At 35.9% G+C, this 11,950-nt stretch overlaps 1 pseudogene; it reads left to right on the top strand.

The window, feature by feature from the left end:
• Window positions 1–346: 346 nt before the first annotated feature.
• Window positions 347–6,148, top strand: LOC147002449 (glyceraldehyde-3-phosphate dehydrogenase pseudogene; annotated as a pseudogene).
• The last annotated feature ends 5,802 nt before the right edge of the window (window positions 6,149–11,950 follow it).

Below are 11,950 nucleotides of genomic sequence, written 5' to 3'. Positions count from 1 at the left end.
GTGGGTGGGTAGGGGAGTAGGGGGGAGGGTATGGGGGACTTTTGGGATAGCATTGGAAATGTAAATGAGGAAAATACCTAAAAAAACATTTAAAAAAAGAAGATCTAAATCAAATGAGCAAAGAATTAAAAATATCAAAAAATGGAAAGGAACAAACAACAAATGTAAAAAACAGTGAAGAATACTAGATACTTGAATTATAGGCATAAGTAAGAGAGATTGTCTATAAGATAGTAGAAGGAAACTTCCAGAAGCTAAGGAAAGACATACCCATTCAGACAAAGGAAGGTTACAGAACACCAAGCACCAATTAGACAATACCAGAAACGAAAATCTCTAAGCTTGCATGGCAAAGGATGAGTATGGTAAGGTGCAAGAAAAAAACCCCACATAAACCACAAATAAAGTCTATCAGAATAACAGATTTTCACATGGAAAATTGGAAAGCAAGAAGAGGCTAGAGTAATTCATCTTAAGTCCTAAAAGACAGTGACAGCACAGTCAACTATAGTATAGCCTTTCAAATCATCTGCCAAAATTGAAAGAGGAAAAATTACTTACACACACACACACACATACACATTCAACAAATGGAAAAACAGAAATACTGGAAACAAAATTTTGGGTTGAATATTCTGAACTTTTGGGCTAATATCCACTTATCAGGGAGTTCATACACAGACCATATGGAGCTCAAGAGGAAGGAAGACCAAAGTGTGGGTACTTCAGTCCTTCTTAGAAGGAGGGACAAAATACTAACTAGGGGAGATACAAAGACTAACTTTGGAGCAGAGACTGAAGAAAGGGCATCCAAAGATTGCCCTAACTTGGGATACATTCCATATACAGTTACTCCTGTGGACACCAAGAAGTACATGCTGACAGGAATCTGATATAGCTGTTGCACAAGAGCCTCTGCCAGAGCCTGACAAATATGGAGGTGGATGTTCTTAGCCAACCATTGGACTGAGAACAGGGTTCCCAATGAAGGAGTTAAAGGACTGAAGGAGCTGAAGGGATTTGCAACCCATAGAAAGAACAATATTAACCAGCCAGAACCCTATAGTTCCTAGGGGCTAAACCACCCACCAAAGAGTACTCATGGAACAACCAATGGCTCCAGACACATATGTAGCAGAGGATGGCCTTGTTGGGCATCAATGGGAGGAGAGAGACTTGGCCCTGTGAAGGCTCGATGCCCCAGTGTAAGGGAATCCCAAGGCAGGGAAGCAAGAGTTGGTAGGTGGGCGGGAAACAATATTCTCATAAAAGCAGGGGAAGGGGAATGGGATAGGGGATAACATTTGAAATGTAAATAAAAAAAACATGTAATAAAAAGATTTTGGGTTGAAGAGAGAAATCAGTACAGTGGAGAAACTGGAAAAAAATACAAATCCATGATTATCAAAACATAAATTACCATTTATAATACATATTCATACACACACAAACATCAAACACAAATTCATACACAAACACAAACATCAAAATCAGCAACACAATGACAATAATTACCAAATACACATTCCATAGTAACTTTAAATATTGATGATCTCCATTCTCTAATAAAAAGACATAGGCCTAGTAAATAGATCAATAAACAAGATATATCTATTTGTTGTCTTCAGAAAATCTATTTAACCTTTAAGAAAAAAAATGGACAAAAGTGATCTAATCAGACTAAACCACAAAGCAAATAGGAGTCACTATTTGACAACATAGACTTCACACTAAAGCTAATTAGAAGATAAAGAAAGAACAATACTTCATTCTAATTGAGGGAAAATTGTAACAAGAACACAAATGCACCGAACTTTGTGCCTTCTTTTTCCTTAAAATAAATAAATAAATAAATAAATAAATAAATAAATAAATAAAATTGTACTACTCTATTTAATGGTATGAGTAAACATTCACTCATTACTACTATATGATTTTAATTCAATTCTGTGTCCCATAGACAGGTCATCTGAATATCAAATATTTATATTATATATTTATATATTTTCATACATATATATTAGGTGTTTTATATTATAAAATATTTTAAAATTACTATAAGTTATCACAAAATGAATTGATAAATATGAATAGCAATTGTTTTTTGAAACAATCTGAATAGCCTTGTCTGCCCTTAACTTGTCAATTGACTCCCTTTACCATGTGCTGAGATGAAACTCTTGTACCACCATACATATCCAAAGTAGAGTAATTTTGAATTTTGATTAAGCACAACTATAATATCACCAGATATTTATTTACCTACTGGAAAATTCAAAACAAAGGTTTTTCTTTTATTAGATATTTTGTTCATTTACATTTCAAATGCTATCCCAAAAGTTCCCTGTACCCTCCCCCTGCCCTGCTCCTAAACTCACCCCAGTACAGGGGAATGCCAGGGTCAGGAAGCAGGAGTGAGTAGGTTGAGGAACAAAGGATTTTTTTTTCTGTTTTCTTTTCTTTTCTTTTTTTTTTTTTTTTTTTTTTACACTGGAGATTTTATTCCGCTCCACCCTCTGACTGTTTCACATCTTATACCTCTCCCCTGCCTCCCTATTTCCACAAGGATGTCCCCACCCCACCAGAACTCTAAACTCCCTGCGGCCTCCAGTCTCCTGAGGGTTAGGTGCATTTTCTCTAATTGAACCTGGACCAGGCAGCCCCTTGCTATATATGTGATGGGGACCTCATATCAGCTGGTGTATGCTGCAGTTACAATAAAAGAATGTGTGGTAGAATCACTATCCCTGACCTCAAGCTTTACTACAGAGCAATAGTGACAAAAACTGCATGGAATTGGTGCAGACACAGATAGGTTGATCCATGGAATAGAATTGAAGACCCAGACATAAAACCACACAGTTAAGCACACTTTATCTTTGACAAAGAAGTCAAAAATATACAGTTGAAAAAAAAGAAAGCATCTTCAATAAATGGAGCTGTTCTAATTGGTTGTCTATATGAAGAAAAATGAAAATAGACCAATATTTGTCACCTTGAACAAAGTTCAAATCCAAGTTGATCAAGGCTCTCAACATAAAATCAGATACACTCAATCCGAATGAAGAGAAAGTGGGAAAGAACCTTGAACTCATTGTGATGAGGAAATTTCCTAAACAGATCTCTAATGGTTCACACTCTAAGATCAAGAAATGGTAAATGGGACCTCATGAAACTGAAAAGCTTCTGTAAGGCAAAGGACATAGTCAATAAGACAAATCGGAAATCTACAGATTGGAAAAAAAAAATATGGGGTATAGAATTAAGCTGAGAATTCACAATGGAGGACATTGAATGGCTGGGAAGCAGCTAAAGAAATGTTCAGTCTTTAGTGGTCAGAGGAATGCAAATCAAAACGATCCTAAGATTCTACATTACACCAATAAAATGGCTAATATCAAAACCTCAGGTGACAACACAAAACAAAGTTGTTAATGAACATGATTTCTCAAAGGCATGTAGATCTCAGGGGTATCATTTGGGAATTTACAAATAAATAAAAGTTTTTGCAAGTTTTTAGGTGTCTATTATGTAGCATTTCAATGAATTAAGTCTACATTGTTTTTTTTGTATTTTCTTACCAACAGCATTTTACAGAGCAGTACCAGATGATGTAAGAGACATCCGTAGGTATTTTAAAGAGAAAACAAGGTCTCTATATAAATAGATTAATCTTGAGAACATTAGTCTACAGGAGCAACTCCTGCTGTGGATCTCTAACCCATGGGGCATTTGTCTTCTCTAAATTGCCTGCAAGGTCCCTAGGCTCAATGATAAACAGGAATCACTGGAAAATTATTCCATTCTTCCACATAATATTTCCAAATAAACATGAGTTTTTAAAAATATATTTATACAAAAAAAAAACAAATTATTTACTGTTCAGGTATATTTCATATTGAATCTTTCTACCATCATTTTTTCCAATGTGAAAAATTAATAAAATCTTAGAATTATATCTCAGGTAAAAGGTACATAAAATGGCTATTTAATCATTCAATAAAGGTGTTTTTTTTTTTCAAGACTACATTCATCAAGTGTGAACAATCTATGACTTCCTCATTTTCTAGTTAGCACTTGAAATCATGTTACTGTTTAAAGTATTAAACTTATTCATTATTCAATCCATTTTGGTGAAGATATATTTGGGGTAACAAGTTTAACTATTTAGTGCTGTGAATATTTAAGTTTCATGTATCTTTTATTTATTGAAAAAATAGATTTGAGACTTTGGGTAAAGGAGAACCTTTAACTCCTGACATCAGAACTAGGCAAAATCAAAAATGTAAACTGTGGTCTCAAAGGACTTGGCTGCTTTTTCTGATATCTGGGTTAAAGCAGAAACTTTGGGAAAAAGTGTTTGATGCATAGAAAGCCGTTGACAGTAGGCAGTTGAATGGAGGGTTTAGGGACAGTTTCTATGTCATCACCAAGTGCTGAGTGGAGTAGAGCTTATTCTAAATTTAAAGGATTTATTGGTTCCTGTCCAAAGGAAAGATGGGGACAAAATATAGAGCAGAGACTGAAGGGAAGGGCCATCCAGGGTATGCCGCACCTGGGGATCCATCTGGTCTGCAGATACCAAACCAGACACTCTTGTTGTTGCTAAAAAAGTGCTTACTGAAAGAAACCTGGTGTGGTTGTGTTCCCTGGGAGGTTCAATCAGTACCTGACAAATGCAGACTGAGCTCAGGGACCCCAGTGGGGATCTGAGCAAAGAACTGGAGGAGCGGAGGGGATTGCAACCCCATAAGAAGAACAAAATCAGCTGGACACTCTAGTGCTCCCAGCAACTAGACCACCAACCAAGGGATCCATGGTTCCAGATATACATGTAGCAGAGGATGCCTTGTCTGACATCAATGGGAGGCTAGACCCTTGTACCTGTGGAGGTTTGATGTCCCAGTGTAGGGTGGATGCTAGAGAGTGGTGGGGCAGCAGTGGGTGGTTGGTGGAAGACCCTCATAGAGGCAAAGGGGAGGAGGGAGAAGGAGGATGGTATGGGGGGACATTGTGGAGGGGAAACCAGGAGAAGAGATATCATTTAAGATGCAAACAACTGGAATGATTAATAAGATTAATAATAATAAACAAATGATTTATGCTCTCTGCCCCCTCCCCCCGTTTCAGAGGCAGCCACATCTTGTGCAATTCTAGCTTCATCCCATAGGCAAGGTGGTGAAGGTTGGTGTGAACAGATTTGGCTATATTGGGCACCTGGTTACCAAGGATTCCTTCTGCTCTGCACTTGGCAAAGTGGAGATTGTTGCCATCATGATCTCCATGTTCCAGGATGACTCTACCCATGGCAAATTCAATGGCACAGTCAAGGCTGAGAACGGGAAACTTGTCATCAATGAGAAGCCCATCATCATCTTTCAAGAGCGAGCTCCCACTGTCATCAAACGGGGTGATGCTGGTGCTGAGTATGTCTTGGAGTCTACTGGCATCTTCACCACCATGTGGAAGGCCGGGGCCCACTGGAAGGTGGCAACAAAAAGGTCATTATCGCTGCTTCTTCTGCCGATGTCCTCGTGTTTGTGATGGGTGTGAACCACAAGAAATATGGTAACTCACTCAAGATTGTCAGCAATGCATCCTGCACCACCAACTGCTTAGCACCTCTGGCCAAGGTCATCCATGACAATTTTGGCATCATGGAAGGGCTCAAGACCATGCCATCACTGCCACCCAGAAGACTGTGGATGGTCTCTCTGGAAAGCTGTGATGTGATGGCTGTGGGGCTGCCCAGAACACCATCCCTGCATCCACTGGTGCTGCCAAGGCTGTAGGCAAGGTCATCCCAGAGCTGAATGGGAAGCTCACTGGCATGTTCTTTTGTGTTCCTATCCCCAATGTATCCATTGTGGATCTGACATGGTGCCTGAGGAAGCCTGCCCAGTATGAATGCATGAAAAATATGGTGAAGGGGCTTCCCAAGGCCCATTGAAGGGTATCCTGGACTACACTGAGGAACACGTTGTCTCATTGCGACTTCAACAGCAACTCTCACTCTTCCACTTTTGAGGCTGGGGCTGGAATTTCTCTCAATGACAACTTTGTAAAGCTCATATCCTGGTATGACAATAAATACAGCTATTGCAACAGGGTGGTGGACTTCATGGCCTACATGGCCTCCAAAGAGTAAGAAATGCTGGACCACCCACCACAGCAAGAAGACTGAGAGCAAAAGAGAGGCCCTTGGTTGCTGAGGAGTCCCAGAGATCCCCAATCATGAGCATCTCCCTAACAATTTCCCCACCAGACCCCTATAATAACAGGGGTCCTAGGGAGCCCTCTCTACTCTCTTGAATACTATCAATAAAAATTCATTAAAGCCCCAATAAAGGTTTTACTGGATTAAATTTTATTGCATGTATTTAGCTAAATGTGTGTGTGTGTGTGTGTGTGTGTGTGTGTGTGTGTGTGTGTGTGTGTGTGTGTGAGACTGTGATGTGTAAATGCAGCATGACACATTTGTGGAAGTCACCAGCAACTTGTGAGAGTCAGTTCTTTCTGTCATATACATCTAGGGGAAAAATTGCAAGCCATCAAACTGGTTACATAGGTCTTTATATACTCAGCCCCCTGTTCAGTTTAAGAAAATCAGTGTCTGTCATATCAACAAAAAAGTCCTAGACAAAGTCAGATATATAACTTATTTCTTTTACAACTGTTCATATATTACAACTCTGGTACATAGTTACCAGAAATGTAAAATTAATTTCAAAAGTAAAGCAATCGAATCTCTATTGCTTTTTCTGTGATGGACCTCAATATATTTAAATTATAATGCTCAGCTACTGGATAGTTTTTAAAAGGTTTAAACTATAAATATTAATTATTTCTATTACTTCTTTAGTAGCATAATAATTGGACTAATATAATTTTTTCTGATTTCTTGTTCTAATGATAAACAATTCACAAATCAGTTAACACTCCGTGTTTTTCTTCAAAAATAGTCTTGATCCCTATCAAAAGTTTTTGATGAGATTAAATGAGTGAAGCCACGTATGCTTATTATTTGCAGTAATTTTATAATAACATTTTAAAACTACAAATTTCATTTTATTACACTGCTATAATCCAATAGTCTATGAGATGCGAATGCTCTTTGCTGTGAATGTTAACCCTTATTATGTTTGCTTCAATCAATGCTTGTGGATTGAACCAAAAAGCAAACTTAAAGGAAATTTCTTAATATGGATCATATGTTTTGGTTGTTAGTACAAGTCACAAGATTTTTCTAACAGTGTCCCCATATTAGATCCATAGTGACCAACCACTATCTTTTGTAATTTTTAACTAGTCTGCACAACAATAATCAGAAATGTTTACTTTCACATGAATAGACTTTACATAGAAAGTAGAATAATATTTTTAAAAGAATTTAAATTAATGCCAATAACAAACCCTCTGAAAGTGCATAAGTCAGGATGTAATTATGTTTTAAGACATTAGCATGTAAGGAGTCTTCACTTCTTTCCTTTCAAAGCACACTTAGTAATTGTTAGTTTTTGAGATATGTATCAATATAGCAGTCACCATACTATGAATAAATTATCCATAATAATCTACATAACAAATGATTTTGCTAAAAAATGGAATATCCATTTGGATCAAAGGTGTAATCGTAATCCAGTAGTTTACAGTATACTGAAAACTTACTTTTAAATTATTCATGGACGCACATGGGGAAATATGAAATTCTGAAGTTCAAAAAATACAATAAAAAAGAACCCATACTGGATTAAGGTTTAAGAAATCAATTAGATTTAAAATACTGATGCAAATGCTGGAAAATGGTATCTTTGGGTCCCCAATTAAGGAAAGAGTGGAAAAGAACCCTGAGCATAGAGTGAGGACACAGTGTTTGAAGTAAATAAGACGAAGAAATGTTTTTCCTTCCTTGCCAAACAATCATCTCTCTAATTCTGCTTAATTCCCTTTAATGTAATGTATGATGACATTTGACAAAGTAACAGGATGTAGTAGACAGAGCCTAAGTTCCCAAGTATCACAGTTTTTTATTACAAACCTTTCTATTTATATAGACTCAAAAATACCACTTGAAATCTCCTTTACAAAGAATATGTAGGATTTTTTTTTAATGTGGAGATCATTCAATTTCAATTCTATAGGTGTAGATGAAAAGACTGTAATTAACTTATAGCAGATCTTGAGGAATAAAAAAGTCCAGTTCAGTTATTAAGGAAAGTTGCCTAAAACTTATATTTAGAAAGTACCACTTCATTTTTTTAACAATATATGTACAATTAGACAGCATCTGTCAGCTTCTTGAAGTTTCAGACAAAGATTTCAAATGAACACCTACATTTACTGCATCCACTTATTGAAAATCATTGCAGTAAGCTGTAAGAAGATTTAATTAATGGAGATAATGGGGAAAGCAGAACATTCTGGAAAAGTGATGCTTGCTAATTTTAATCAAATCATCTTTAAAAGGAGAAAAGGTGACCATAGTAGTTGGAATCATTGTTACAAATCAAATTATATACTTTTTAAAAGTATTCTACATGGTTTTCCTAAGAGAACCTAGTATATGGCTTTTCATTATTTTTTTTTTAATCTTGCTTCTGTTTTACTGTATAGCTCAGTCTTACTTTGAATGATAAACTTCACATTCCTATTGAGTCACAAGGTAACAATGCTAAGCTTGCTGGTGGCCTTGACATGGCCAGACTTTTTCTACAAGAAACAGAAAGAAAAGTGAGTTTCACAATAAAACACAATCAATTATACCTAATAATGTTGAATTATGTAAGTTTATGAATATTAATATTCAATAAACTTATGTAATATTAAAGAATTCTAAATAAATATATACATCTTTATACATGATAAAATTGATAAAATTCAAACATGAACATATATACTCTTGAGCGTTGTGAAAGCACAATAAACTTTTCAAATAAAGAAAATACTTGTTTTTACAGTTTAGATCACTTTTTATTGCATCATGTTCACTTTATAAGTTATAAAATAGCTGAAACTTTAGGCTTTCATAAAATGGCTATAATTGATTTGTCTATTTTAATATATAAATACTTAAATAACATCTTTCTTCTGTTGGATAGATTTTTGTTTGTATAGTTTTAAAGGTTTTGGTTTGTTTGTTTGTTTGTTTTTGTGGGTAGTTTTCTTTCTGCTGGGTACCAAACATAGGACCTATCACAAACTAAGCAAGTACTATGTCAATGACCTCCAGCCATAGCCTAACTTCCTTTTCTGTAATGTTTTTTAAACTAAAGCAGAACTTGAAAATAATCTATGGATGATTTTCTTTAAGTGGTTTTTAAAGGGCAGATACAATGCTTTCAAGTAAATATTGATTTCAGAGAGCAATGGCATGCAGCCTTGGGGTGTCTTGGGCTAGAATCAAGACCAGTCACATGAATTTTGTAGAAACACACTCAGAGAAACCTTGACTGTCAGACTTATTTATCACAGCTTGGCAGAGAAAGAAGCCAGGCAGAATTGATTTGCTGAAGTAACCAATAAACATAGTCACCAAGTGATTAAATGGGCTGAATACATTTTGGAAAACAAGATTAGAAGAAGGCTAATAATTCCATCCAAATTGGAAAATCATGGCTGGCTGAAAGTGAAAGGAATGTTGCCAAACACTTGAATATTATTTCAAGTCCTCATACCTTACCTTAAAAAAATGTAATACCACTTGGCCATGCAGAAGAGCTTAAAAACAAAGGAAACAAAGTATTAAAGCTGAGTGGGTAAGTCCATGACATGCATACTCAATGCAAAATTGTTGACCATATTGTAAACATAACTACTGAAGAAATATAGCATCTAAAATTGAGTTTACATACTTGCATTGGATCTTGCAGACTTAATATTAATCTAAAATAACTTATTATGTATCAACCAAATGTCAGAAGAAAACTAAAATCTGTAAATTTGTTTGTACCACCCATCAGTGCCTGAGGTAATCCTCATACATGCGGTACCCTTATTGATGGTTATCTTTTATGTAAAGTGGAATCATATGAAGCAACACTAAAATCTAATGTCAAATTAGTATTAAATACTAATGACTTGATAACAGTACACATCAGTGTTAGGTACTAAGGAATTACCCCTATGCTCACACCTGATGTAAATTATATGTAGTGCAGACTGTGGACTTTTGGCTTCATTTTGGAGTAATTGATGGTTTGTGAATCATCTTTAACATTTTAAACCAAACCAAGCAGAAAAACAACAACAACAAAGCAAAACAAAAAACAACAGTAAAGAAAGTGCAGAAATATGAACCTTCACAGACAACATCTGTGAACTCTATCACTAGCAATTTCTCAGGCAGTTCTTTTGAATAACTTAGAAGGTTTAATCAATATGTTGTTGTTGTTGTTATTGTATTATTTTTTTTTAATTTTTCTAGATAGAGTTTCTCTGTATAGCCCTGGCTGTCCTGGAACTCACTTTGTAGACCAGGCTGGCCTCGAACTCAGAAATCTACCTGCCTCTGCCTCCTGAGTGCTGGGATTAAAGCCATGCGCCACCATGCCTGGCTTTTTTTTTTCCCAATATGTTATCTTTATATTTCAATTTTGGTTTTTGTTTTACTTTATTGTTTCTGTTTGTTTGTATGTTTTTGTTCTTGTGGGACAGGGTTTCTCTGTGTACTTTCAGCTGTCCAGGGACTTGCTATGTAGACCAGGCTGTTCTCAAACTCACAGAGATCCATCTGCCTCTGCCTCCCAAGTGCTGGGATTTAAGGCCTGTTCCACCACGGCCTGGCATTTATGTTCACTCTGTAATATACTTGGTAATTAGACAGTCCGTGGGAACTCTCATCCTTCTTTGCATAACTTTTTTCATTATCAAAACCATCATTGGAAAGGGGCATTTGTCCCAACTGATGAGTCAGTCTGCCATGCTAGATCATCATCACTCAGCACCCAGAGCTGGTATCAGATTTCATTCTTACTGTTTATTCAGGACATTTATTGAAGTGGACCATGACCTGAACCTGCTATCAAACATTATACAGTGTGTTCTCAGTGCTCTACAGAATGCATTTCTTCATGTATCACTTCTGCTGGATAACCCTTGGAAACTATAGACCTTTCAGTATCTTGAAGGCTTAGCCAATCCAGACTGTTGTTTAGTTAAATATATAAATAAATGTAGTAACACAATTTATCCTATATTATACATCATAAATAAATGTCACTCTGCATAATCAACAACAGTATCTGAAATTCCTGTTATTCTACACCCTTCCTTATTCTTTTTACTACCTGTTCTTTTAATGAAACTCACTCTGAGGTACAAGGGTATCTTAATCTAATATGAATTTATGTTCCCTAAAGAAATAAAAATATAAAATTTATCATATTCATTGCAGTTAATATTAATCTCAAAAAATAAGTACTTTGAGATAAGCCTTAGTTTTTTGTTTTTGTTTTTCTTTTGTTTTTGTTTTGCGAAAGTGTATTCTTTTACTAGGATCGGAATATTAAGGGGCTGAACACATGTCAAAGAATAATAGCACTGGGTTTTCTTCCAAATGATCGAGTTTAATTGTGAAACCTCACATGGTAGTTTATAACTGTCTGTAGCTCCAGTCAAACCTCTTCTGGTATCTCTGGGAATCAGCAGTCCAAGTGCTATACAGAAATACATGCAGAAAAAAAAAATCCATATATCTAGAATATTTTTAATTAGCAAATTAACATGTCCATCACACATGAAATAAGTTTGGATAATTATATTAACAGAGTACTTTAGCAGCATGATCCTTGCCCTTTGATTTTTCAAGCAAGAAAAGTGTAGGGCAGACAAAATCTTTAATTTGAAATGCTCATAGTTGATGCTGCAAGACAGTTCTGCAATAAGGAAATGATGAGAAATGAACATATGATAGGCTCACTCAACAAAGTTAATGATATTTGCATCCCAGCTA

Source organism: Mus caroli, unplaced genomic scaffold (genome assembly GCF_978045245.1).
Source record: "Mus caroli unplaced genomic scaffold, Mus_caroli_1 scaffold_10, whole genome shotgun sequence".
Taxonomy (NCBI): Eukaryota; Metazoa; Chordata; class Mammalia; order Rodentia; family Muridae; genus Mus; species Mus caroli.
The sequence above is the reverse complement of the archived record's forward strand: the minus strand, read 5'-3'. Positions and strand labels throughout refer to the sequence as shown.